Here is a 14887-nt window from a genome sequence, read left to right as displayed (position 1 = left end):
AGAGAGTTAGGTAAAAATCACATGACATTATTAAATGTCACTAAAATACTATCTTTTTTTTTCCCAGAGAAGACTTAATGGCTTGATAAAATGCTTATAATACATAACATGAAATGACAAAGGAAGATATATTACTTTATATAGTATGATCTCAATTCTTCTCAAAAAAGTACATACACACATACACATACACATAAGACTAGAAGGAAATGCATCTAGGCAGTGGAATTATGGGCAATTTAAAATTTCTTCATGCTTAAATGAATTTTTCAATTTTTCTACAATGAGCATTTTTACAGTCATAACCAGCCTCATCTATGTGGATGCATTGCTATTTATTTTACAATGTGGTTTGTTTTGGACTGGAAGCATGTTTCTACCACCATCCACCAGGCACTCAGCCCTGCCGTGTGGAGGAGCCTGGGGCCCACTCTGAGTTCGTTAGCAGTGATGCTGCACAAACCCAAACCCTCCCCGAGAGTCATTTATACTCTAAGCCAGGTTTTCTTTTTTTTCAACTTTTTTTTAATTTATTTTTGGGACAGAGAGAGACAGAGCATGAACGGGGGAGGGGCAGAGAGAGAGGGAGACACAGAATCGGAAACAGGCTCCAGGCTCTGAGCCATCAGCCCAGAGCCTGACGCGGGGCTCGAACTCACGGACCGCGAGATCGTGACCTGGCTGAAGTCGGACGCTTAACTGACTGCACCACCCAGGCGCCCCTAAGCCAGGTTTTCAAAAACCTGGTCTCACAGAGGCTTTTGAAGCTCTATTTGCCACATTGCAAAGGAACAAATGCCTTGCCAGAGAGGATTTGAATGCTTCCAGAGAGTTATAAAGAGTGGAATGGAGTCAGCTCTGATTGCCAGCATAAAGTCTCTGTCTAGGGAATGATAAAACACCCCGATACATTTCCTCAGCCAGCTCAGCAGCCCAAGCCTTATGCGAGACATCCCCTTAAACCATACAAATGTCTCTGTCTTAGTCAGCTTGGGCTGCCATAACAAAATACCAGACTGCGTGGCTTGAAATTTACCTTCTCACAGTTATGGAGGCTGGAAAGATCAAGGTGTCAGCAGGGTTTGACTTCTGGTGAGACTTCTCTTTGTGGTGATGTAGATGGCAGCTCTCTCTGTGTCCCCACTTGTCCTCTCTTGGCCTTTGCTCCAAGCATGTGTGCAGAGAGAGCAAGAGAGGGAACTCTCTGGTATCTCTTCTTCCAAGGGCACCAACTGTATCAGATTAGAACCCCACCCTTATGACCTGATCTAATCCTAATTACTTCCTCAAGACCCTATTTCCAATATAGTCACATGAGAGGTTAGGGATTCAATATATGAATTTGGGGGAGGGGGACACCATTCACTCCCTAGCAGTGTCCTAAAACTGAATTTTGGAGAGCCCAATCTCTCTGTGGGGTCAGCCTGCCAATGCCCTCACCCCACCTGCCTCTGCATGGACCAGTTCTTTAAAATTAAAAAAAAATTTTTTTTTTCAACGTTTATTTATTTTTGGGACAGAGAGAGACAGAGCATGAACGGGGGAGGGGCAGAGAGAGAGGGAGACACAGAATCGGAAACAGGCTCCAGGCTCTGAGCCATCAGCCCAGAGCCCGACGCGGGGCTCGAACTCACGGACCGCGAGATCGTGACCTGGCTGAAGTCGGACGCCCAACCGACTGCGCCACCCAGGCGCCCCATGGACCAGTTCTTTAAAGAGATGGGAAGGGCACAGACCAATGTAGAAATAGGTGGAAAACACACAGCTTTTGTGTGTCACATAGGGTGATACATAGTAAAGGGCAGCATCTGTGAGGAGACCTCCCTGGTTTCCTTAATAAACTGCCATCCCATCCTATACGGTTGCAAGTGAGGGGAGAAACTCCAAATGTGCAGTGATCACTGGAAACTGGGCCCCAAAGATTTATCCTTCTCTCCAGAAGCCTCTCCCTACTAATGGTGGCCACGAAGGGACTTCTACTCTGTCCTAAGGATGTCCTTCCCAAAGGTGTCATTGCTTTTCTCTTCTCTTCCCTGGTATATACAAGCAACCAGATGGGACCACTTCCCCACTGTTGACTTATTTGCACACTGAGTCATCTATGAATTTCCTGGGTTGACAACTCAGGCTGTTTCCTCAGAGTTACCTCCTGCAAAGCTATTCCTAAAAAAGGAAATGACTAGTTGGCAGAGACTGGTTTTGCTTTTGAACAATTAGTAAAGTGACTGTGGAATGCACCTGGAATCGGCACTGGTCCCTACAGATGCCCATCATTGTGTTAGATTCTTTATGACTCATGACTGAGACTGGGCCATAGAGAGAATTTACCACCCTCATGGGAGAAAGACGACGTGCCTCAAATGACCCAACTCTCTGAAAAATATTTGTTGAAAGTGTGCATGAATAAATGGCCAGTCAGGATGCCAAGCACAGCAGTGTTTCCCTTATCATCATCCACAACCAACCACAATGATAATAGTTAATATTTATTGAGTATTAACTATGTGGCCAGAACTTCTGAGGTGCCCAGAGGGATCTCGGAGGGTTTGGGCAGGGATAGCTGGAAGGTAGCAACAGCATTATTCTGTTTTCTGTATCGGCAATTCCATAAAAGGTATCATCAGAGGGGCGCCTGGGTGGCTCAGTAGGTTAAGTGCCTGACTCTTGATTTTGGCTCAGGTCATGATCTCACAAACCGTGAGCTCGAGCCCTGCATCAGGCTCCATGCTGACAGTGGGGAGCCTGCCTGGGATTCTTTCTCTCTGCCTTTCCCCCACTCATGTTCTCTCTCTCTCTCTTAAAATAAATGAACGTTAAAAAAAAAAAAGGTATCATTAGAAAAAGGGTTCCACTGCTAAAATTTGAATAGCATTGCTTCTTGCAATACTCTCAATGAGAAAACCAGGCAGAGTTAGGGAAGGGCTTAGCAAATGTCACACAGTAAGTGGCAGAGTGAGACTGGAAATTAGGTCTCCAACACAGTGTTCTTTCAACCAAGCTCCATTGCCCTCTGCCTGTGATAATACCATCCAGGTAACAATAAAGTGATCTCTGGATTATCAGTTGAGTGCTGTATAATTAATGCCCTTCTGATTCCCCAGTATGTGCCGGGCACTAGGCTAAGTACTTTACAGGTATGAATTAATTAATTAATTAATTAATTAATTAAATTCTCATGAAAATCCAGAGAAATAGATGCTGTTACTACCATTATTTAACAGATCCAGAAAATGAGTCACTGAGCTATTAAATAACTTGCTTGAGGTCTCACAGGAAGTGGGTGATGACACCAGGATATGAGCTCAAACAATACAGCTTCAGAGATTCAATCCCTGAATACAGCTTCTCCTGACTAGTATATTATTCTATATCCCAAGACTGAAAAGAATTTACACAGAAGCAAAGATACACAGAGTTCACCCTCAACTTCTCCCTCTGCTCAAAGCTTCTTTTTTTCTAGTCACCCTATGTTCCAAACTTTGAGAAATGAAAATCATAGAATCCTCGATGGATTCGTTGAAATCCCTGCAGGGAAGAATTAGCAGTGAGAGAAGTATTTCTGCTTTACAGATGAAGTGCCTTACAGAGGCTTATTAGACACAACTCACCACTTGTCATTCGGCAGGCACAGATAAGGTGGGAAATGGCATGTGTCTGAATCCCCAAACTCTGTTCATCCAACAGCATGAGTGGTCTAAGTGCATGTGGAACAAAAAGGTTGTGTGTATGTGTGTGTGGTGGGAGAAGGCACAGCAGGGCATCAATGTTGACAGATGAGGATAGAGAAGTGTGCATGGGATGGGTACTCAGTGGCCTTAAAATTCTTTAGCTGCTGTGCATCACACAGAGGCCACTGGAAGCTTTAAGAGAATGAGTAAACAGCAGCTATATTCATGTTTTTGAAATATTATTTTGCATGGTGAAGATTGGATTAGAGTTGGATAGTCTCCTTGAAGACTATACAGGAGAGAGAAGGGTTCAAGGAACTGCATTAGGAAGCTGTTGCTATTTTCCAAGAGAGAGAGGCTGGTGCTCTGTTTAAGCAATGTCAGAGATGCCTGAACAATATTTGTAGGCAATTCACACACCTGGAACACTACACATTTCAGAGATGAAAAAAAACTTTCTAGCATCCCTTAGGCTCTCAGGAAACCCTCTAGTGTTGACTGGATATAACAGTGGTTAAAGGTTCATGGTGTGTGGATGCCTGATTAGAAATTTCAAACTAACTAACCCCTGTCCTTGGGGGTGGTAGAGGATGAAAATTAATGTGTGTATTTATTACACTGTTGATGCTGCAGAATTTAAAAGTAAAGTACAGAGCTGACAGCATTAACCAAGTGACGTGCTAGCAATTGACAGCTCAAAGGAAAGGTGAATTGAAAGATATCCTTAGCCTCCAGGATCCTTCTGTCTACAAGGAAGACAAGAAGACAAAATGTGCAACAGTTGCCTGATCAGATGAGGCAATGTACCATGAAGGATCTAAGTGCAGGTGGTAAGAGGGAAAGATGTTCTCATAGTTGGTGGGTGGTGAGATGGACTGAGTCAGGAGTAGACTTAGCTTTTCACTCATTTAGCAAATGTACTTATTTAACAGCTACTATGTGTCAGGCACCATGGGGAAGGATCTGTAAATGAATTAGGCTGAAAAGTCCCTCCCTGTGGGGAGCTAACATTCTTGGAAACATTCTTGAAGGGAGTGGGGCTTGAGTTGGATTCTAAAGGAAGGGGAGCCTGATGGATAGAGAGAAGACATCAGAGGGGGGACAAAGAGTATGAAATCCAGACAGAAGAAATATTTACAGTGGGAAGCAATGAGAGACTTGAGGAGTGGTCAAGACAAGTTTTTGCTTAGGGAGGGGAGCAGCAGGAAATCAAATTGAAAGGTGAGTTCTGGGGGTGGCCTTGAAAACCTGGTAGGGGAGACTGAATGTTATCCTGCAAGCATCACAGAGCCCTGGGGATAGGATTCAAGCTTCTAGTTGAAAGGGGGAGGCAGCAAAGATAGCAATGAGCAGGTAGTAGGGCAGGAAATCTGTGGCCATTTCAGAAATTAATTATTTTTTCCTTTCTTTCTCTGCCTTGTCTTTTTCTCTACCCTCTGAGTTTTAAAGATATCTAAAATGTTGTAATTATGTCTGAATGCATAGGAAGAGTAGAATCAGGTGAAGACAGCACAGAAATCCATGGAAATTATTATGTAAATGACTTAGCAGTTACACAGACTGTTCCCAGAGTGAACACTTGACCATTCTTCTACTGGCTACTTAAGTACACTGTGAGCTTAAGGATAAACCCAAGTGACTGATAAACGTGAATGGAGTGGGTCCCCGGGCAGGGTCTTCCGGACATAGTTCCTCCACTGGAAGTCCCTCATGGAGAATTTAATTTTAAAAGGATGATAATAAAATGGAGAATTAAGAGCCAACAAGAGGGAGGGAAAATGGATAACGTGTCCAAATTCTCTCTCTCTCTTATTCATACCACACACTTTATGGAATCTTTTATCATTCTGACACTTGCCATGTATATTCCCAGCATCCTCGCCTGCCAGATTTATTTTACTCTTACTATTGAGGAGAAACAAAGCTGCTTAGGCAATTCTCTAGATTGCTCTGCAAAATGAAGAACCCCTGTGATTATTTCAAGTGTCTAAAATCCCTTGAATTTTTCAAAACAGAGATGTGAACCATGGCTACTTTGAAAAGGAACATGGGGGCCTTTCCTGTTTAACCCAGATGTCCCCAAGCTGCTGCAACCCAATGGTACAAATTGTCATGGAGCAACTGTGGAAATGCAAGGTTTGGACACAGTCTCCCCGGTGATTTCTGGGAGTCTCCAGGAGTGCTTCACTTATGCTCAGAAACACGTCTGCTATGGGGCACCTGGGTGGCACAGTCGCTTGAGCGTCCGACTTCGGCTCAGGTCATGATCTCATGGTCTGTGAGTTTGAGCCCTGCATGGGGCTCTGTGCTGACAGCTCAGAGCCTGGAGCCTGCTTCCGATTCTGTGTCTCCCTCTCTCTCTGCCCCTCCCCTGCTCATGCTTGCTCTCTCTCTCTCTCTCTCTCTCTCTCTGTCAAAAATAAATAAAAAACATCAAAAATAAATAAAAAACATCAAAAGGAAAGAAAGAAAGAAAGAAAGAAAGAAAGAAAGAAAGAAAGAAAGAAAGAAAGAAAGAAACACATCTGCTCCTGTCCTGCCTGCTGCCGATGTCCCTGAGAGAACACTCTCTTCTTGACCCACTGTTCCTTAAACCCTTGGGCTATTTGTGTCCTCCAATGATGAGACTTCTGGATGGTCTATGGTGGGCTCTTGTGCTTTATCATTGAGGTCCTGAAGCATCAGTGCTTGTATCTAGTCTCAATATGTCCTTATGACTTTCAGCCTTGAATCCCTCTCTCCATAGAGCTTAACACTATGCACCTAGAGCTTAACTCTGACTATGCACATGTCAGAAATGTGCATAAGAATGTATGTTGCAGATGTGTTTTAATATTAAAGAACTGGAAATTATGTGGATCCTGAGAAACTTAACAGAAGACCATGGAGCAGGGAAAGGAAAAAAAAAGTTGGAGAGGGAGGGAGCCAAAACATAACAGACTCTTAAAAACTGAGAATAAACTGAGGGTTGATGGGGTGGGAGGAGAAAGTGGGTGATGGGCATTGAGGAGGGCACCTGTTGGGATGAGCACTGTGTGTTGTATGTAAACCAACTTGACAATAAATTTCACATAAAAAAAAAGAACCGGAAATAAATTGATTTTCCATCAGGAGAAGAAATTGGTGGAATAAATGGTGATATATCTGTACTGTGAAATAATATGCAGACATCAGAATGAATTAGAAATCTTTTGGATGATTTGGAGGGATTTGAGTTGCAAATAAAAGCTGTAGAAATGTATATGAAATGTGGTCCCATTTTTGCACAATTCAACCCAACATATGTTTTAGTATATGTGTATATGTAAAGGAGCTGTTTACTTTTGTCTTTATGTAAGATTCTATTAGTATAAAGAACCAAATGGAAGGACATAACTGCCCATTGGAGTGGGCACAGTGGTAAGATTTTTGGGTCTCATGTTAATTCTCACCAGAGAGCATCTCCCATGGAGAATGTCCACCTTGTGTGAATAACAGCCAGCCTCTCTCCTTGGACACCCCAGGGCTTCTTCAATAGTTCCCTGAATGCCAGAGAAACAGAGATCAAGGCTATACATCTGGCCCAACAGCATGAGCTTCTTTTTATGAAGGCTGATGTGGCTACTGCCACTGATGAATGCCAGATTTCCAGCCAAATAAATTGTAGACAAGCCCTTGATGTGAAAACATTACTCAAGGAGATCAGCCAGCTCTCTGGTGGCAGGTAGATCTCTTCATATGCCTTCACCCTGGTGGGAGTAGCAATTGGTTCTTATAAGAACTGACACCTATTCAGGATATGAGATCCCCTTCCGGGCTGTCAGCATCACCATCCAAGGGCCTACAGAATGCCCGATTTACAAGCATAGAGCATATACAGCATTGCTTCAGATAAGTAAAGGAGGTGTGCCATTGAATGCATAACTGTAGGAGTCACTGGTTCTATTATAATGCACATCACCTTGAAGTTTACAGCTTAATAGAAGGATGAAAACTTGCTAAAGACTCCATTAAGATGTAATCTTGGGCACAACACTCAGTGGTGTTGGAGTGTAGCTTTCAGGATGTGTTATATGCACTGAACCAATGGTCAGGATAGCAATGGTTTGTGTCTTGATAGCTAGATACATGGATCCTAGAACCAAGGGGTAAAAGAAGGATTAGCCACTCTTGCCATTACTCCCAGTGATGAACTTGAGGAATTTATACTTCCCACTTTTAACTTTATATTCTATTAGATTAGAAGTTTCCCAGGTTGAAGGTAAGTGGTTTTGAGGCATGCTTACACCAGAGGGTTCTGATGAACTCAAAATTACAACTGTTGCCTAGTCATTTTAGATTCCTTGAGTCAGTGGATCATAAAGAACTCTATTGTTAGGGATAATTGACTCTGAATACTATGAAGACCTAGGGTTGCCACTCCCAATGGGGTAAGAAAGGAGCATGTCTGGAAGCTATGAAATGTTTATGCTTCAATCCAAGTGCTATGTATAAATGGTCCATCCCAGTAACCATGACCCAATAGGGGTAAGGGAACTAAGGCCCAACTCTGCAAAGATGAAGGTCTGGCTGAAGGTAAGGGAAGTCTGGAATGGGTGTGGGGGAGACATGACACTCAACACCAATGGTATTAGGACCATCTGTAGCTGGGAGGACTGAAGCTTAGTCCACTAACTGTCCTGCATGATGCCTTCTGTAGAAATTTCTGTTGGCTACCACATTAAGGACCCTGTGACTGACCAGACTCCAAGGAGGGCATGAGTGTTTCTGAGTGGTATAAGAAGTAAACCACATTTGACATCTCTCATGCCTCATGCCTTACATCTCTCCAGCCTATCTTTAAATGTGTCTATTGTTGCAGTGACCAGCTTTGTGCAGATATATAACCTTCCAGCATCTTCCCTCAGCTGCATCTCATTTCTCAATGTCTACATGGGGGCCTCTCTGAAGCCACCCTATAGGTGATTTCTGAACCAGTCTGGCATCTGCTCACTCATGAACAATCTCTAAGAGAGCATTAATACTCCATGTGGCAATCCTTAACCAATGAGAGATAGAAGCTAGTGAATGAATATGTGCTTCCACCTTCTTTCCCACAGGTGGACAACTCTGAGGCGTATTCTACACAACTCCTTAGAGGGAGCCCTGGTTGCTCATGGAGTGACCAGCTCAATAAAGCACCCTTGCATTTGCTTTTTTTCCTACCCTGCTTTATACTCTTTCCACTTCCTCATTCCTGTTCCCTGGGTCACTTCCCCTCATTCCTGTTCCCTGGGCCACTTCCCCAAGTAAACTTGCATGCAAACCCTTGCCAAAGGCTCTGCTTTCTGGCTAAGACACATGAATTACTTGTGGAAAATGGGGGTGGGCTGCTGATATGGGTCAGGATAGAGAGAGGTGGGGAAAGGTATCCTCAGGAAAAATCATCATTTGTGCTAGGTCCAATTTTTGCAAAATGACATTGTTGTGTGTATGTAGACATAAAGAGATGCTTACAAGATGGCCACCCAAACATTCGTGTTGGTTATCTTAGAATAGTGTGATATATTTTATTATATTTTATACTTTAAAAGTATAGTAAAACCTTGGATTGTGAGTAACTTGTTCTGTGAGTGTTCTGCAAGATGAGCAAACATTTCTAATAAATTTTAACTTGATAAATGAGGGATGTCTTGCAATACGAGTATTATGTGATGCTGAATGTCACATGATCACAACTGAGCCAATCGCTTCTCTCTCTCTCTCTCCCTCTCTGTCTCTCTCACTGAAAGATTGTGGGTGATCATCTCCCATGCTCAGATGTTTGGTCTCAGGCCATGGTGTTTGGAAGAAATCAGTGATTTTTCAGAACATTGGAAGGTGCCCACAACTGGCACTATGTATATTTTGTCATTCAAAGCACCTATGGACAGTCCTTTGCTTTCCCATACAAGAGTAAGCTTAGGGACACTTTGCTTCATTCTAGGTCAGGCTGCCTGCAGACACAGATCCTTTTCTCTGCTGTCTTATTACCAGTTACAGTGTATGACAAAAGTTGACTGTAGTCAACATCTGTGCAAGCATATACAATGGCTCCCATGCAGAAGGAGGTTGAACAGAAAGGCAGTAAGCAGAAGGAGATGATTATCATGGAAGTTAAGAAAGGAAATCATTGAGAAGTATGAACGAGGTATGCAAGTGGCTGAAATTGCAATATTTTATAAGAAGTCTATGTTGGCCATTTGCAAAATATTAAAGAAGAGAGAAGAAATAAGGGGTCTAGATGTAGCAAAAGAAGTCACAAGAATATCAAAGCAATGACCACATATTCTGGAAAATGTAGAAAAGTTGCTTCTGGTTTGGATAAACGAGAAGCAACTAGCAGGTGATACTGTGACTGAGAACTTTATCTGCAAGAAGGCAGAGGCCTTGTATACCGACCTTGTAAATAAACCGGCAGGTACATCAACAGAAAACAAAGAAGGCTTCAAGGCAAGCAGGGGATGGTTTGATAACTTTAAGAGGAGAAGTGGCATCCGTAGAGTAGTGAGGCATGGAGAGGCTGCAAGTTCAGACGCTAAGGCAGCTGAGGCATTCGCTACAAGTTCCAGAAACTCATGGTTTCCAACTGTTACCTGCAGGAGCAAGTTCTTAACTGAGATGAGATGGGGCTTTTTTGGAAAACGATGACAAAGAGGACCTACATTACCGAAGAAGGGAACATAATGCCCGGTCACAAGCCCGTGAAAGACCATCTCACTCTCTTGTTTTGTACTAATGCAAGTGGGGATTTTAAAGTCAAGCCCTGCTCATATATCATCCCGAGAATCCACAAGCCTTCAAGAAATGCAAGGTGCAGAAGAGCCAGTTAAATGGTCTGTGGAGGTCCAACAGATAGGCTTGGGTCACTCGTAGCTTGTTCACTGAGTGGTTCAACCAAGTCTTCAGTCCTGCAGTGAAGAAATACCTTTTGGAAATTAATCTGCCACTCAAAGCCTTGCTGGTTACAGATGATGCTTCTGCTCATCCTACAGGCTCTTAGAACGATTTACTGGAGGAATCTGAGTTCATGAATGTCAAGTTCCTTCCTCCAGACACCACTCCAATCCTCCAGTTCATGGATCACCAAGTTATTTTGAGCTTTAAAAAGCTTTACACCAAACCACTATTTCAGTGATGCTTTGAGGGACCAAAGGAACAGACCTTACCCTCCAAGAGTTTTGGAAAAATCCTTTCCATGTTGTGAACTGCCTCAAGATCATCGATGAAGCCTGGGATGGGGTCACAAAGAGAACCCTCAACTCTGCTAGGAGAAAACTGTGGCCTGATTGCATTCTTGGACATGGCTTAGAGGGGCTTGTTGTGAATGGGAGCCACCAGGTGTTGATGAAATTGTGCCCTTGGGGAAGCCCATGGGACTGGAAGTGAATGAGGATGACATTCAAGAGATGGTGGAGGAACATGGCCAGGAGCGGACCACTGACGAACTGATGGATCTGCATCACGAGCAACAGCAAGAGGTTATGGAGGAGATCTCGTCTGCAGAGGAGGAGGAGGAAAAGGCAGAGGAATCCCTCACTTAAAATGAGATTAAGGAGATGTGTAAAATGTGGGAAACCGTGCAAAACTGAAGGTGGATGGAGGGGGGAGAGGGGAAAATGGGTGGTGGGCACTGAGGAGGGCACTTGTTGGGATGAGCACTGGGTGTTGTTATGTAAGCGATGAATCATGGGAATCTACCGTCAAAACCAAGAGCACACTATACACACTGTATGTTAGCCAATTTGACAATAAATCATATTTTAAAAAGTTTTAAAAACTAAAAAAAATTGTTCTTGATATGGGGAACCTGGGTGACTCAGTTGCTTAAGTCTCTGACTCTTGATCTCAGCTCAGGTCTTGATTTCAGGGTTTGAGTTCAAACTCTGTGTTGGGCTCCACACTGGGCGTGAAGTCTTAAAAAAAAAAAAAAAAAAAAGTCCTTAATACAGCTTGGCTCAATTCATCAGCTAACCAGGCCTGAATGGGAAACATGTGAGGCTGTGCTTTTGGGAGGTGGGGAAAGCTATTAAACCTCTGTTTTGAACTAGGATTTGAATTTTGGAAGATAGAGATAAGTTTTTAAATTTGAGGAGTATATAGTTGTGCCTCCCATAGAGGAAACCTTCCGGGGAGAAGATTCTAATTATGAAGGATTTTTAAATGTGTCCTAAAATGAAGAAGGTTGGCAAAGTCAGATCCAAAATCCTGGGTTGACAGCGGCTTTGTGTGCTTTTCAATCTTCACTTCAGAGTTTAAGAAAATTTCCCACTGGAAAAAACAAAAATGAAGACTGATGCGTAATCATTGATTCAACAATCAAAAAGAGAGATAAGGCAGCTGAATGCAAAAGCCAATTCAGGGATTTAAAAATACCAAGATGGATGTTCCTACCACGCAGTAGCTATTAAACAAACATAAGCATTATTATTCCTAATTGAAAACCGTAATTTACACACTGAGCCTCTCAGTTTTCACTGTTACCTTTCTGCCGTCGCCCAAGTTTGGGTTTTCCTTAAATTTCACATTCATTACCATCCTCACTCAACCCCTTTTTCCTTGCCTTAAAGCTTCTTTTACTTTGTCAAGAAAATGTCCTCAAGGTCATGGGTGGGGAGTGCTGGAGTAGTGTGCCTTTAGTGTGTCTTTAGGATAAATCTTTCCTCCCATCTCAGCTGGCTACCTTGGGGGGGGGCGGGGTCTATCCCAGGTCTCAGATGAAATGGCCAACCAGATGGTGAAGGATGGTGGCCTCAATTTACATAATATTTACATATTATGTAAACATTTGTGCACTCTAGGAACCTTCTGGGGTGCTGGAAATGTTCTCTATCTTGGCCAGAGAGACTGTTGGTAGGTATATAATATGTATAATCAGTTCTGTACACTTGGGTGTATAGAGGCTATACTTCAATAAAAAAGTAGTTAAAAATATATATGCCATATGTAAATTAACTATAAATCTATAATTGATAAACTTCCAACAACAACAACAACAAATATATATGCCTTGGGGCACCTGGGTGGCTCAGTCAGTTAAGCGTCAACTTCAGCTCAGGTCATGATCTCCCAGTTCCTGGTTCAAGCCCCGCGTTGAGCTCTGTGCTGAAAGCTCAGAGCCTGGAGCCAGCTTTGGATTCTGTGTCTCCCTCTCTCTTTCTGCATCTCCCCTGCCTTCTTTCTCTCTCTCTCTCTCTTTCCCAAAAATAAATAAACATTAAAAAAAATGTTTTTTTAAAGAAAGAAAAATGTATATGCCTTCAGGGCACCTGGGTGGCTCAGTTGGTGGTTACATGGCCAACTCTTGATTTTGGCTCGGGTCATGATTTCACGGCTTGTGAGATCAAGCCCTGTGTCGGGCTCTGCACTGACAGCACGGAGCCTGCTTGGGATTATCTCTCCCTCTCTCTTTGCCCCTCCCCTGCTTGTACATGTGCATATGCTCTCCCTCAACATAAATAAACATTAAATATATATATATATATATATATATATGTGTGTGTGTTATGTGTGTATGTGTATATATATGTATTTAAAAGCATATATATATATAATCTTTTAAATGTGCATGGATAAAACCTCAAACCCTTCTTCTTAGGACTTCTGACTTTGAAACACAAAATAGAGGCCATTGTTATTTTCCTGGATGTTAAATACTGCCGAGGTAACTTATATTTTGACTCAAAAGCAGTTTTGTTTAGTACTGCAAAAATTAACTGCAGTTAGTAACTGTGCAAAAACATGCCTTTTCCTAGGAGGAAATTAGAGCTAGGGAAGAAATGGACCTTTTATTGCATGGCATTGTAATAGGAGGCAGCGGTCTCCATTCAGTTGATTAAGTTCTTTTTCTTCTCAAAGTGACATTTGATTTATAGTTGACAGTACGCTGGAATGCGGTTCGGTTTCGAAACTGAAAATGCTCAGTTCTTGAGTGATTCGTGAACAGCTCCTGCTTTCAGGTTGCTTTCCCAGGAGACTGCCCTGGACACCCTGCCTGACTGTGCTGTTGGTGGTGCTCACTGGAGACTGTGGCTGGAGGGGACAATCCCTCATGCCATTGCACAGGCCAGCGGTCCCAGCTGTGCGTGGCTCCCGCTGCCCCCACTAGGCTCTTGAAACATGACAAGATGCTCTCCAAACCGTTGGCTGGGTGTCTGTTTACAACTTGGAATTGTCTGCTTTTATTATATTAAATCAGCCACTCTCTGGGCAACCTGAACAAGCTGTTTACCTCTCAGGGCCTCAGGTTTTCACCTGGAAAATGAGGAAGCCTGTCAGTGGAGGGGAGTCCTGGTTGCAGGGGAGACTCACTTGGAGATTCAACTCAAATAGGATAGCACATGCTACATTAGACACCTTTCAAGCCTTTGACTTAAAGAATGTCAGTCATTAGATTTTTCAGACACGAAGGACATATTTTGAAAAAAATTTTTAATTAAGGTTTTATTTTTAAGCAATCTTTATACCCGATGTGGGGTTTGAACTGACAACCCTGAGATCAAGAATCATATACTCCACTGATTGAGCCAGCCAGGTGTCCAGCGAAGGACATACTTTTAAAAATACATGCCTGATGGTACAATCTTCTTTACTCCCCATCTCTCTGAGTGGCATTTAGAATATACTAGGCCTGCAACAAAGGAATCTGAATATGTTCTGTTACCCGCCCACCTTTCCCCTTCACCCACCTCAAGTTATCCATTTCTTGTTGGAATAAATGAAATCATTGGTTACTATTATTTTAAAGCTATTTTCTTTTGAAATAATTGTGACTATAAGAAATTGCAAAAATAACACAAAAAGTTCCTATGTACCCTTCACCCGGCTTCCCCCAATGACATCTTACATAATCATCATCACTGGTTATTATTTGACAGCATGATTAACCACCTCCCCAGCCCCCTCTCCCCCAGAAGTCTGTCTTGGAATCTGAAAAAGCCTAATATCAAACAGCAGCATGTTTGCAATGCAAGCGTGAGGAGCTGAGACCAAACTTCATTTCCTGGTTCCTAATCCAGAGCTCATTGTGACTACGTGATCTGGCTTCTCAAGAAGGTTAAAAAAAATTCCCAAATGAAAACTGATGGTTTATTTATTTAAAGTAAAGGCAGTGAATAACTCATGAATTCATGCATTTGCTTATTATTCTTCCTTGCCGTGGAGATGGATGGATGGATTGATTCATCTCTCTGCCTACACGTCTCTCTCCACTGCTCAGGGAA

This window comes from Herpailurus yagouaroundi, unplaced genomic scaffold (assembly GCF_014898765.1).
Source record: "Herpailurus yagouaroundi ecotype Mexico unplaced genomic scaffold, PumYag 140, whole genome shotgun sequence".
In the NCBI taxonomy this organism is placed as follows: Eukaryota; Metazoa; Chordata; class Mammalia; order Carnivora; family Felidae; genus Herpailurus; species Herpailurus yagouaroundi.
The sequence above is the reverse complement of the archived record's forward strand: the minus strand, read 5'-3'. Positions refer to the sequence as shown.